The sequence below is a fragment of the Castor canadensis genome, chromosome 18 (genome assembly GCF_047511655.1).
Source record: "Castor canadensis chromosome 18, mCasCan1.hap1v2, whole genome shotgun sequence".
Taxonomy (NCBI): Eukaryota; Metazoa; Chordata; class Mammalia; order Rodentia; family Castoridae; genus Castor; species Castor canadensis.
The window spans coordinates 30,204,721-30,217,775 of record NC_133403.1 but is presented as its reverse complement, the minus strand read 5'-3'; the positions used below and the strand labels follow the sequence as shown (position 1 = coordinate 30,217,775).

General features: G+C 36.9%; 1 protein-coding gene and 1 pseudogene across 10 annotated transcripts in view; one reads left to right on the top strand and one right to left on the bottom strand.

The window, feature by feature from the left end:
- Positions 1–13,055, top strand: part of LOC109676735 (doublecortin domain-containing protein 1-like) — a 1,027,711-nt pseudogene that overhangs the window by 765,284 nt on the left and 249,372 nt on the right.
- Positions 1–13,055, bottom strand: part of LOC109677192 (dnaJ homolog subfamily C member 24-like) — a 929,921-nt gene that overhangs the window by 810,700 nt on the left and 106,166 nt on the right. For 8 of the 10 annotated variants that reach the window (XM_074060651.1, XM_074060653.1, XM_074060654.1 and 5 more), the window contains 3 exons: positions 5,487–5,623; positions 1,992–2,120; positions 1,143–1,306 (listed from right to left, as the gene is read on the bottom strand). The exons of the other annotated variants lie outside the window; for them this stretch is intronic. The gene's annotated coding sequence lies outside the window, so the exon portion shown is untranslated. The remainder of the gene's footprint in view (positions 1–1,142; positions 1,307–1,991; positions 2,121–5,486; positions 5,624–13,055) is intronic. 10 annotated transcript variants of the gene reach the window in all.

Here is a 13,055-nt window from a genome sequence, read left to right as displayed (position 1 = left end):
AAAAACACATGAAGAAATGCTCACCATCTCTAGCAATTAAGGAAATGCAAATTAAAACAACATTAAGATTCCACCTCACCCCTGTTAGAATAGCCATCATTAGCAACACCATTAAACAAGCATTGGGGAGGATGCAGGGAAAAAGAAACCCTTTTACACTGATGGTGAGAATGTAATCTAGTACAACCACTCTGGAAGAAAATTTGCAAGCTTCTTAAAAATCTAAACATAGATCTTCAGCAATACCACTCTTTGGGATGTACCCAAAGAGTCACAAAAGAATGTGACACAGATTACTCCGGAGGCACTTGCACAGCCTTGTTTATTGCAGCACTCATTCACAATAGCCAAGTTATGGAAACCGCCAAGATGCCCCAATACTAACGAATGGATTAAGAAAATGTGGTATTTATACACATTGGAATTATGCAGCCATGAAAAAGAATGAAATCTTATCATTCACTAGTAAATGGATGGAATTGGAGAACATCATTCTGAATGAGATTAGCTTGGCCCAAAACATCAAAAATCGTATGTTCTCCCTCATATGTGGACATTAGATCAAGGGCAAACACAAGACGGGGATTGGACTTTGATCACATGAGAAAGCGAGAACACACAAGGGAGGTATGAAGGTAGGTAAGACACCCAAAAAACTAGATAGTATTTGTTGCCCTCGATGCAGAGAAACTAATGCAGATACTTTAAAGCAACTGAGGCCAGTAGGAGAAGGGGACCAGGAAGTAGAGAAAAGGTTATTTAGAGAAGAATTAATTTAGAAGGTAACACAGATGCACAGGAAAGCAATGCGAGTCAACTCCCTGTATAGCTATCCTTATCTCAACTAGCAACAACCCTTGGTCCTTCCTATTACTGCTTATACTCTCTCTTCAACAAAATTTGAGATAAGGGCAAAATAGTTTCTGCCTGGTAGCCAGTGGGTAGGGGGATAAAGGAAGAGGAGGTGTGGGGAAGGGGGGAGAAATGACCCAAACTTTGTATGCACACATAAATAAAAGAAAAAAAATAATAAAAAATTCAGGCATGCACTGTGAGTAAGAGATAACTCTAGGGCATAAGGTAACACACAGTTGAAAGTAAATGAATAGAAAATGATGTATCAGGGCATCCCTCCTTCTCACCTGGGGAAGCTGTTGGCCACTGCAGTCCACTGAGTCCTGGCTCCTCCATTACCCACCCAGGCCCCTGGCCCAGAGCTGCCTAGAGGCTCCCTTCTTGGACTCCAAGATGGCGCTGGACCACACAGAGCAGCATCTCAGACACCTCAAACAAGATGTTCTGTTCCCTAAAATAATGAAGGAAAAGGCCAGAGAAGTGTTTTGAACGAGTTCAAGGATTGTAACTCAACATACACTAACTACAGCTGATTAAAATGCATTCCTTCAAAGGAAATGGAATGAGTGTATCGGGAGATAGCACACTAAACTCACAGCGCCAAGACATGGAGACAATCTAAGTGCTCATATGAAGAATGGGTACAGAAGATGCAGTACATATAGACAATTGAATTTTACTTGATCATAAGGGAGAATGAAATCCTGCCATTTACGATAAAATAAAATAAATGATATATCAGTAAAATAAACAAATAAATAAAAAGGACTTGAACAAGGAATGGAATTTGAAACCTTTCTGTGGTATCATTTCAATGTTGCTTTTCAAATCTGTCACAAATAAAGCCTATTAATATGATACATGTGGCAAAATGTTGCGTGAGAAGATCTATTTCTGCCAGGGTTCTTCACTTTAGTGAATATGTAAATAATCACTTGAGATATTACCCTAAAAGTCCACAAAACCTTTAGGTGTGATGTATTTATACCATTAAAGCAGGACTGAATGAATTAAAATCTGGAAATCTTCAATATATATGGGTATGACCTAAATATTTACCACTTTCTCTGCAAAATATGACAGTTATTTGGAGTCACTGATGAATAATGAACTCTATGGCTAAATTTCCCCAGTACCTTCATTTGCCTGGTCCTCAGGCTTCCCTCTGGTGGGTGGCCACAGTTGAATTCTTTGGCCATACCACCCAGGCCAGTTAGGAATACATCGTGACGTCCGAGGTGGTGTGCTGTCAGTGAGGCAACAACCTGGGAAATGCATGACAAGAGATAAAGGTTTTGACTTCTTCCTGGCAGAGATGATAGTCTAATTAACAGTAATTGATTTACAGTTCAAATACTGTTTTGATTGAGACAGGCAGCTGTATGTATTTTAAAGGAACCATGTGATGTTTTCAAACATGCATGTATTGTTCATGGATAGCATTTATTAATGCCACAAACATTTCTGTTCTTTTTTAATTAAAATATTCATGTCAGTTGCAACAACAAAGATGGAACTAGGGGACATTATGATGCATGAAACAAGCCATATATAAAATAGATACTACAGGACCTTACTCACAGAAGGAATATCAATGGAGATCTTAAGGAAGAAGAAAGTAAAATAGTAGAAGCCAGAAGCATCTGAGCATAGCTCAAGAGCACCTGAGGAATAAGTTCTTGTGCACAATCTTGTGTCACAGTTAACAAAATTCTATGCATGTCTCAATAAACTTAGAAGAGTTTGAAAGTGATTACTATATGAATTATGATGTCACTTTTCAAGACTAGGACAGCAATCACCTAAGTGAAATGATCTTTAGGAGTATTTCCAGGAGAAACATCTGAAATAAGAATTAATTCTCCTTTTCTTGACCATGTCTGGATGAAGAGTTATTGCAGCTTCATGGATCCACGTGACACTCTGGCTTGGGGCTTCAAGATTTAGTTAATGAATTTCATAAGAACCCACATCAACTACTGATTGATCTGAATCAATTTGTGACCATCTGAACAACAATCTTGCTCTAAGAGGGCCCTTCTTGCCCCTTATCTTCCACACAAAACTGTGCCTCATTTACACCCACAATTTTCTAGTTTCTGAGTTTCAATAGGAAGAGTCATCTTCTTTAGAGTGAACTGAAACAGCCACAGCCCCAGTCCACACCAGAAGGGACACCTAGGTCTTCTGTACTTCCATCATCAATATCTTCCTTGTCACCACTCTCCTGACATCCTCTACAGGGTGAGGATTCTGTCTTCAGAACTTCAATGGATAGCTCATCCCCCAAACATAATTATTCCCTTATTTATAGTCCCAGAACTTGTCATGTCTGTCAATGACTTTAATTTTGGCATCAGCAACCAGAAGAGTTGGCCTATAACTGTCTTTTCATGGAATGTAACTGATATGTTAAATTTAAGACTCTCATAATATAAAAAATCAATATGAGTTAGCTCCCCTGTGTTTAATATGTGAAATACTATGCTCAAAATTTTCATCAAAAATATATTTTCTAAATTTATAACAATCCATAATTTGAATAGTTTGATCATAACACAAATTAATTACTAAAACAAAATTATGAAATATTTCAAAATCAGTAGAGAAATTACAGTGCAGGAAATGACGACACACTAGAGTACTACATTGAATAAAGGTGAAGAAATCTATTTGGAGAGGGGACATTGAGAATATCAGTATGAACATACACCTCTGCCACAGCAAATCAAGTTACCCATGTCTGTGAACAATTTGAATCAATCTGAGTATGTCCCAACTGCTGTCTGCTATGACCACTCAGGTCACTGAGTGACAGTTGGAATGGAAGGTGAGATTTGAATGTACACATTACCACAGCAGCATGACATCATAGAATGTTCAGAGTGAGTACCTGCCACATGCGGCGTGTTACTGTACTGGTCTCCATACCAGTAATTTTGCCATCAAAATGTGTCCATTGGGAGTATTTGTGTGGATTCTAAATCTATACATGTCTATTTTCTATTTATGTAATCAGGGTAAATTAGAAAAAAGGGATATGTCCCGAAACATCTTGCAACATTATTAAAATTTCAGGGTGAAAGAGGAAGTAAGATAACATGGTGATATAAAAGTGGTCCCCGTCTTGATTTGAAATACCATTCCTGTACGTTTCCACTGATCCTGAGTTACTGGAAACAATGACATAAATTAACAGTTGTCCTATGTCACAAGTAATAGTCATTCAATCATGAAAATTCTCTGCCATGTACATTATCTTCTAGATAGTCTATGTTATGGAAACCTCCAGGAACCCTATGACATGTTCCATATGCCAAGCCAATCTGAGTCCAATTTACTTACACTGTGGATGCATCTTTAACTGCATCAGTTCCCTCATATGAAGTCTATAAGGAAAGTGTGTGGTACTTCTTATGGAACATGGTTTGTAAGAATATCAGGTTCTATCAGCACTTTTGAAGATGGTTTTGAAATTCAGGGAACTGGTGCTCCAACTGAGAGCTGAGACCAACAATATGTACGTTGATAAGTAAGCTCTCTGCAAAACCTGTTCCATGCCTCTACAGGATGGTAAAAAATCAACTGGGCATCTGACTCTTTCTTTATGGGGATATGCTTAGGTTTGGCACTGGAAAGGGTGAGGTTCCTCTGGCATGGATGGTTCTGTCCTAACAGCATGTAGAATGATCTGGTGCTTTTTATCACAAAATAGTGATGTGTGTGTCATGGGTTAGAAAAGGTATTCTTAAGTTATAGTGGCCTCTCTCTAGTCAATCTTGATGGAAAGCTGATTGTGACCCAGGAATTTTCAGGATTAATTTTTTTGCTACTTTGGGACTACATTAAGGATAGCAAATCTTCAGAGTCAGTGGATCTGAACATCTGCCTGGCTGAGATGTCCAGCAGTCTAATGTTAACATACACCATGTAATTCTAAAATGCATTGCTCACCAGCTCTTATTTTGGTACATGACCATATCACAGGTTTGTAAATTTGGGGTAGATCTGGTGGTGGTTCTTCTTCTAGGTGTCAAGTTAATTGCCAACATTGGACTCCTAGTCTATGTACCTGAATAGGTCTTACCTCTATACAGATTACCACACCCTATAACTATAAAGTGAATGTATATGGGATTAATGAGATTATGATGGGTATGGACAAATAAGGGGTTCATTTGCTGTCCTGAAACTGCTGTTTCACCTTATGCATAATATTGATATTCCTTTATATCTACTAATCTACCAACCAATGTCTGTCCAATACAAGGCCACAGGATCCAGTGGCCTGGTCATTTACAAATGCTTCTGACTCTCCTTCTCAAATCCATTCATCTTATATTAACTAGTACTCCATGATCAGATGGAGATCAGATATAAGATATCTTGTTTAAATCTACAAAACTGACCTTGGGGATCAATCTCATCCATCTTGCAGATGAACATGGTCTATAGAATTTGTTTTGAGAATTCTCCAGGATATTCAATTTCTCGTTCAATTTACTTTTTTCTCTTCTATTAAAATTGGTATTAATGTCTGCATTCCCATACCCAGTTCCTTAAAATGATCATTATCTTAATAGTTGCTCTCATTCCCTCTGCTTAGTCACCTGTGAATAAGATTTAAATACCTTTTGTGTCCTTTAAGTTGAATCCATTATTGTTTGTTTTTTCTTCATCAAGGGCAAGATCCTTCTGTTTTGGACTGCTTAATGTCCAGAAATGGCACCTCTGCCACCTTATATGATCTGCAGATACACTCCATTTTCTGTTGAAGTGAAAATAATATTAATTTGATAATAAATATGGAAAAGTGAAGTTTGGCTTCATTCCCTTTGTAACATTGGATTTGGATCATTAAATGCAAAAGGAGAACTAATTTAACATTTCTACCTGGCACTATCCTAAGTGTCATGTGTCTTCATTACTCATCAACAAGGGGAAACACAGTGATGGTGTAAGAGGTCTGCAGACCCCATAGAAGTAATGTCCACTGACCTCAACAAATGACACACTTTAAAACAGGAATGTTGACATGGGTGAAGTCACACACTTGTAATTTCAGAGATAAGGACACTCAGCAGGAGCATTGTAGGTGGACGCCTGTTTCTGATACATATGGAGAATGTCTTAAAAGTTAGATGGAAGGAAAGAAACAAACAAAAAAGGAAGAAAAGTGAAAGAAGACCAAAGGAAAGAACTGTTACTGTCACTCAGCATCACACATTTTTACAAAATGTGTCTGTATAAATTTAGCTGGTTGGAAAGGCCAGAAACTTTGCTTCATGAAATTCCTGATTTAAAGTGTAAAGCACAATGGAAGTCAAAAAATGAGAAATTTTGTTCTGGAAGTAGAAGTAAAGAATAGGACTATAATTGTCATGTGTGACCTGCTTGTTTCTTTTCACTTTGGATAAGATGTTAGATGTTGATACATCTTCGTCATATCACAGACTCAAAAGCATCCAATTTGGGTGAATAGAACAGCATGATTCACTGGTGACTGAGAGATCTCACTATGCTGTTCATATTCTGGGTGTCCCTTGGTTGCTTTCCTCCACAGTTTCTGATTTTGACATGGAAACCAGCATCAATGGGACTAGGGACAGTGCAGAGGATCAGATCCCACATGATGGTGAATTTAGGGGTCAAAAGATTTTCCTTCTACACTATAACACTTATATGTTGTGACTTTTCTGTGCAATACTACTCAGCCTATGATAGACCTCCCTGGAGTCCAAGGTAAACAGGATGTGGATCTTCCAATAAAACAGCTTGAGACACATTTTCATCCTCCATGTAATAGAATGATCCAGTATCTTTACATTCACTGGACATTCTCATGAGGCACCAAAAATCTCCTATAATTTGCTCCTATAAATCAGATAATGGTATCTGGTGTGTACTGAATAGATAGTCCGCTGTCCCATGATGACACCAGAGCATCCAGTTGTTTACCCCAGAGGAGGTCTGATAGCCAAATCTTTGAGTTTCCAGAAAGAAAACCAAAGCAAAGGCAAAAAGAAAACAATAAAATCTACAACTCAAAATTCTTTCTGGAAGTAAAGCAATGCTTTGGAATTGTTTCTCAATGGACTACTAATAATAGACAAGATTTACCACAAAGAGAGATACTGAAGTAGGAATAAATGGCAAGTGCTAACAACAATCTGACACTGTTCAATGAAGATGAATTAAGAGGTACAGGAGAGAACGAGTGATATCAGGGTCAAGAGGGTGATGGCTTTGTAATGCATGAAGTTCTATCCCTAGTTTGATGTTTGTCCTATGATGTGTTTTATATTATAAAAGAAGTTGTAATGATAGCTGGTAATGAGGAACTATTATTTTTTATTAAATATAAGGAAGGTACTGACATTAAAAAGAAAAGAAATATGTTGAAAACACAAATTCACTGTAAGCAATTTAAATCTTCAACTCTCTGCAATGGAAAAGGAACGGATATGCAGTGAGACAGATCTGAGCCCCAGACCACAAGTGTCTGTGTTCCCAGATGAATCTGTTAATTCCACATAGATGTAAAGTTCATAGAACACAAAGACCAGAGAAGTAGGGCTAAATGTGGATGGTGTACAAGACCAAAAGGCCTCACCACTTTTAGCCCTAATGTCCACAGGGTTCAGGCCCAGGGTACACATCAGGCTGACTGAGACCCTCAGTTGAGAAGGATGTCTGTGGGCAGAGAGTGTCTATACTTATTGTCCAGGAGTCAAGTCCCATGGGCTTCCCCTGGCACTGACCATAGAAGAGTAAAAGGACCACGTAATGCTGAAGGTGAGCCCAAAAAACTTGCTCCCCTTATGATCAGAATGTTCAATGACACAGTGTGAAACCATGTCCATGATTCTCCACCCCATTCTCTAATTTATTCTTTGTGAACAAACCTGGTTAACATTGATAGCTGGCTGTGTCACCATTTTTTCTGTTAATAATCATGATCTTTCTAAGAACACCACCAAATCTGGCCTCTATCTTTCTAAGAAAAGATTGGGTTCAATCACCAGGATCTAAACATAGGCAAGGCTAAGAAATAGAATGAGGACAACAAGAGAAATTTTTTGTACACACTGAATATCTAAGAGCCTATCATTTACCCCTTTTTCAGACAGCATTTGGTGGGTTTCATTATGCTGTCTAAATTAAATACAAATGGTCTAAATACTCCAAATGAAAGTAAGAAATTGTCAGACTTGAGGAAAAAGCAAGGCCCAAATATACTCTTTTTGTAAAACAAAACATAAGTACACAGGTAAGTTAAAAGTAAAGAGATGAAAAATAATATTTTGTGGTAACATTTGTGAAAAATTATTACAGTGGCCATATTAATATAAAACGAAGTAGATTTCAGAACAAAGAGTATTTCTAGGAATGGCCAGGCAGTGGTGGCTCACCCTGTAATCCTAGTTACTCAGGAAGCGGAGATCAGGAGGATCGAGGTTCAAAGCCAGCCCAGGCAAATAGTTTGTGAGACCCTATCTCAAAAATACCTGTCACAAAAAGAAATGTGGAGTGGCTCAAGGTAAAGGCTCTGAGATCAAGCCCCAGTACTGCAAAAAATAATATGTATTTCTAGGAATAAGGATATAAAGATGAACACTTCTGGATTTTAAAAACCTATTTTCTGATGAAATTATAACAATCCTAAATGTTCATGGACCTAACAGCAAAGCTTCAAGGCATATTATAAAACACTGATAAAATTAAACGTAAAAACAAACAAATCCTCTGCTATAGCAAGGATAACAGAAGACTTGAGCAACACCATCATTCAGATGGTGTTTATGAACAGCTATGAATACTCTAAACAACAAAGCAGAACAAACATGGACTGGACTGTTAATTTAGACAATATTCTGAGCCATAAAACATATCCTACAATTTTTCAAAGAATTAAAATTATACATAGTAGACTTTCTGACCTTAGTGGAAATAAAGTGAAATCAATAATAGAAATACATAGAAATCCCCCAAAAATTGGAAAATAACCAACACACTTCTCAATAGTAGATAAAGAACTCACAGGAAAACTTTTAAATCTTTTGAATTGAAGAAATACAAAAACACATTGAAATTTGGTAAACACAGTTAAAGCAGCATTTTGAGGTAACTATATAGCACTAAATGTTTATATTTTAAAAAGTAGAAAGGTCTAAACTCAATGATCTAAGCTTTCACTTAGAGAAAGTGGGAAAAGAAATATTAATTAAGCCCTATGTGTGCAGAAGTGAGGAATTAATAAAGCATAAAATTAATAAAATAATAGTAAAAATAGAAAATCAATCAGCATTTATTGGAAAACATCAATAAAACTGATCAACTTTTAACTATATCAATTAAGACAATGATGAGAGAATAGAAATTAAAAGGCAACATGTATAGACTTCAAGTGGATGCTAACAGGATATTATCAACATCTTTATGCCAATAAATCTGCTATTTTAGACTAAATGGACATAGCTTCAAAGACTATTAAAATACTAAAGGTCAATCCAAAAGAATTATACACTGTAAATAGTTACATATCTACTAAAGAAATTTAATTAATAATTTAAAATCCACCTTCAACAAAATCCAGGTGAGTAAAGTTTCACTAGTGAATTTTATCAAATATTTAAGAAACAATACAGGTAAGCCAGGTGCCTATGGCTCACACCTGTAATCCTAGTTGGTCAGGAGGTAGAGATCAGGAGGATCATGGGTCGAAGCCAGCCCTGGCAAATAGTTTGCAAGAACCTATCTTGAAAATATCCAACACAAAAAAGGGCTGGCGGAATAGCTCAAGTAGTAGAGCACCTGCCTAGAAAGCATGAACCCCTGAGTTTAAACTCCAGTATCACCAAAAAAAGAGAGAGAGAGAGAAAGAATACAGGAGCTAAGCAAACTTATAAAATACAGGAGGAGGAAATACTTCCCAATTCATCTTATGAAGGAAGCATCATTATCCTAAAAATACTCAAAATACAAAACCAGACAAGACAAAGGCATTAGAAGAAAAAAGAAACTAGAGGCCAATATCCTTCATGACCATCGATACAAAACTCACTTATGACACTTTAATAAATCAATTCAAATAGTATATATAAGGAAGATAATCTCCCAGGAATGTAAGGTCCACTTAACATTTAAAAATGAATCAACATAATTCACTAATTAGCAGCCAAATATATTTATGAAAATATCAGTAACGACAGAGAAAGAGTATGACAAAAATATATGATATATATGATATAAATTATGACATCATTCTGAGTGAGGTTAGCCTGACCCAAAAGACCAAAAATCGTATGTTCTCCCTCATATGTGGACATTAGATCAAGGGCAAACACAACTAGGACTTTGAGCACATGATAAAAGTGAGAGCACACAAGGGAGGGGTGAGGATAGGTAAGACACCTAAAAAACTAGCTAGCATTTGTTGCCCTTAACGCAGAGAAACTAAAGCAGATACCTTAAAGCAACTGAGGCCGATAGGAAAAGGGGAACAGGTACTAGAGAAAAGGTTAGATCAAAAAGAATTAACCTAGAAGGTAACACCCACGCACAGGAAATCAATGTGAGTCAATGCCCTGTATAGCTATCCTTATCTCAACCAGCAAAAACCCTCGTTCCTTCCTATTATTGCTTATACTCTCTCTACAACAAAATTAGAAATAAGGGCAAAATAGTTTCTGCTGGGTATTGAGGGGGGGGAGAGGGAGGGGGTGGAGTGGGTGGTAAGGGAGGGGGTGGGGGCAGTGGGGAGAAATGAACCAATCCTTGTATGCACATATGAATAATAAAAGAAAAATGAAAAAAAAAAAAAAAAAAAGAGATCCTCCCGCCTTCACGTAGAGATGAAACTTCAGGAACCTGTCATATTTGCAGACATAATGTGTATATATCAGGTACTTTCATGTTTTGGTGAGCAATAACTGACAAAAACAACATAGAAAAAGATATGTTTTTATTAGTATACATTAGTTGTACAGGGGGATTCATTGTGAGTTTTCTGAATACTCTTCCTTTGTACATTGGATAGTTTCAGCTCAACCATTTCTTTCTCTCATTCCCATCCTCCATATTTAAAACATTGCAAAAGGTTAAAGGATGAAAATTTTATTTTTCTTTATGTTTTCAGTCCAGGATTTTTGTTTACATACACTTGGTCTAGTTACCAAGAATCTTACAGAGTAAAGTCAAGCCTGGTGTCAGAAATAAAACAAGCAACTCAAATGAAAAAAAAAAAATTATGACCTGGGCTTGGAGATGTCACTCAGGGATAGAGTAGTTGCCTGGCAGTAAGTGAGGCCTTGGGTTTGAATCTCAGCACCTCAAGATTAAATTAAGTTAAATACCTAAGTAAGTAGATATGAGATGCATAAATTCTTGCACAGTACCTGGAGATTCAAAGGGTAGCAAAGTTGTGAGCCCAAGGAGCCACAAATATTTAGTCAATGACCACATGGAATTTATACCTAGAATGCAAGAATAGCTCAACACAGGAAGGATCAAGGAATGTAGTATTCCACATTAACAAAATGAAGGAGAAAACCTTACAATCATCCCAACTGATGCAAAAAAAAAAAAAGCAATTGCCAAAATTCAACACATTGTTAGGATAAATACAATCAACAAGCTAAGAATAGAAGAAAACTACCTCAGTATAATAAAAACCATATATGAAAAGCCTATAACTTACATCATCCTTAACAGTGAAAGAATGAAAGCTTTTCCTCTAAGATCAAATACAATGAAAGGAAGCCAGTTGTGGTGCATTTCTGTGACCCCAGCTACTAGGAAGGCAGACATAAGGAGTATCACAGTTTGAGGCCAACTTAAGCAAAAAGTTATCAGGACTACATCTCAATCAATAAGCCAGATATGGTGGCACACACTGGTGGCCCCAGTTACATGAGAAGGATAAATAGAAGAATGAGGCTGGCCCCAAGCAAAACCATGAAACCCTATCTGAAAAGTAACCAAAAAAAAAGCTTGGGAGCATGGTTCAAGTAGTAAAGCACCTACCTACCAAGCATAAGGCCTTGAGTTCGAAAGGCAATAGTGCTAAAAAAAAATGGCAAGGATGTCCTCTCCCTCCAATACTACTCCAATAAAAGTCAACAAAAGTGAAATTTTCTTTTTTTTTTATTCATATGTGCATACAATGTTTGGGTCATTTCTTCTCCGTCCCCCCACCCTCTCCTTTACCCCCTCCACCCGTGAAATTTTCTATCTACAGAGGAGATGATCTGTAAATGCAAAAAGATTACACAAAAAACTATTACAACTAATAATGTTGGCAAAGTTGCTGGATATAAAAATCAACACACAAAACCCAGCTGCATTTCTATACACTAACAATGACCCATCCAAAAAGGAAATTAAGAAAACAATCTCATTTGTTACAGCATCAAAACTGACAAATACTTAGGAATAAGTTTAACCAAGGAAGCAAAAGACTTATACAGTAAAAACTCTAAAACATTTCAAAACCAAATCAAAGAAGATGTAGGTCAGTTGAAAGACAGCCCATGTTTGCAGGCTGGAATACTTAAAACTGATCTCAATTCTTTTAACCATAATATTAACAGTGAAGATGACTGATGATGATGATAGCTAACTCCTACTGACCGCTTACTTTATTCTGGGTAATGCTTTAACAATTTTATGCACTTACTTAATCCTCACAACAATCTAGTGAGATAAGTGTTGTTACTGTCTTCCTATCTGCAAAATGAGAGGCCTGGATTATATGACTTCTAAAGTTCTCAACCTTGAAGTGCTTCAATTCTACTTTTCCACTAGCCTTTATCTCATGCAAGTTCCTGTAATACATAGATTTTTGTACAATAGATCTTGCCACTTCATTCCACGCTACACGCATATTTCATAGTGTTTTCCCAGGGGTTTTTCTTGTCTCCAGAATAAGAATATAAGCTTCCTAAGGGCAAGGTCTTGGACAGTTCTGTATCTTCAACCCTAGTCAATATAAAGACAGGACACACAAGAAGAACACAATATTTTACCATTTAAGTTTGTTTCTCTAGTCATTTTTTTTTTTTTTGAGAGAAGGGAAGCCTTTTCTTTTTTTTTTTTCTTTTTTTTTTTTCATTTTTCTTTTATTATTCATATGTGCATACAAGGCTTGGTTTATTTCTCCCCCCTGCCCCCAGCCCCTCCCTTACCACCCACTCCACCCC